The sequence below is a fragment of the Botryllus schlosseri genome, unplaced genomic scaffold (assembly GCF_051294905.1).
Source record: "Botryllus schlosseri isolate E-star unplaced genomic scaffold, Bs_hap1 Bs17a, whole genome shotgun sequence".
NCBI classification, from domain to species: domain Eukaryota; kingdom Metazoa; phylum Chordata; class Ascidiacea; order Stolidobranchia; family Styelidae; genus Botryllus; species Botryllus schlosseri.
In genome coordinates this window covers 1699038-1700683 of record NW_027648626.1, presented here as the reverse complement: position 1 = coordinate 1700683, position 1646 = coordinate 1699038, and positions in this window count along the sequence as shown.

Genomic DNA, 1646 nt, shown 5'->3' with positions numbered 1-1646 from the left:
TATAGCCTGTGATTGTTTTTTAAAGTTAGTATGTAACAGACATGGGGTAATCGCGATTAGTAATCGTAATCGATTACGACGATTACAGCATTTTCAAGTAATCGTAATCGCAATCGATTACATTCGAAAAATTTCCAAAGTAATCGTAATCGTAATCGACTACTTCCCATATCTAATCGATTTCTTTGTGAAAGAACGATTACTTTTTATTTGTACAAGTACTATGACATAAACTGAACATTCATCATGAACAAGGAAGATGTATTATACCAGGTTCATGATAGCACAAACGTCTGATTTTTAACTGCCATTGCTCATTATTACGTCAGAAGTAGCCTATCAGCTTTGCTAGTCATTGCGTAAGAAGTATCCACAGCAGGATAATTAATCACCACTCTACCTAGTAACTTGTGTATTGATGTTCGGTAATGCAAACGCAGTTTGAGCGTTGCTGCTTGGCGAGCAGTAGGCCTATGTAGTACGTACTTACACCGGATAGAGATTTGAAATTTTGTACTCGTCAAATAAAACATCACGGTTTCCACAACGAAGCAATAAAAATCAACAGCTGCTGATATATATCATAACCGAGCCGTTTTTGCCGTTTCTCGTAGCGGCAGCTTGCAGTACATTATCTGCATGTATTAAGTTGAAGGTAGAATTTTATGTTCTCTTCATCTTAATCTCATATGACTCTACTTGAAACAGGCCCCAATCGTTATTTCATATTTCTTTACTCAACATTGGGATCTGCCACCATAGTCATGGGCTTATATATCATGTTAGCGCGGGCTGCAGCTAGAATCAGGACCAAAACAGCAATTCGCCCTCCAGTCCAAACGTTGGTCTTTGGCCCCCATAGGGTGATATTTTCAAGTTGAAGACTGAATTTCGTCAATAATATTAGTAATTGCATTATATTATCATTAATTTTTATTCCCCTCTCTCTCTCTCTCTCTCTCTCTCTGCCCCCGATGGCCAGATTAACCTGTAGAGCTGGGGGCACGTAATTCATAATTATAACGTCTGTTATGGTAATTCGTGACTTCCGGTCTGTTATATAATCAAAAGATATTGTTGTATCCCAAACGTAGCAGACTAAAAGAAAAAATTTCGTGAGACGCACACACAAATTGTCATGTCTTTAATGCTCTGTGGGTGTCCTGGTGGCATTTGAATTGTGGGCTCGGATTGGAAGGACCGGACTCTTAGTCACGCCAACCCAGCGCGGCTATTGACAATGGACACATGACCTAAGTTTCGGCCAAGGTCTTTCATTAGTAGCACACTCCGTGATGTCGCGTGTTGGTCGAAATTGCATATGTATTTTGGTGTGTTGTGGCACGGTATTGACTGGAACCTAAATGCCTATTGCTATAAATTAGGGTACATTTAAAAGAATAATAAATTTAAAGCGAGCATGTTTACAACAAGGCCCTTGTTTAAAACATGTTTTTTTTAAAGCCATGACATCACGAATGTGGATTGACATTGACAATTGAAAATATGGGGTAAATATAGCTCCGTTGACGAAATATCTGTAGGCCTACTATAACTGTTGAACCGACTATTTTGAGGGGTTGCAACCATCCCATATCGATGTACGTTGGCTAAATCGGTTGGTGATTGTGGAAAGCATTTACACA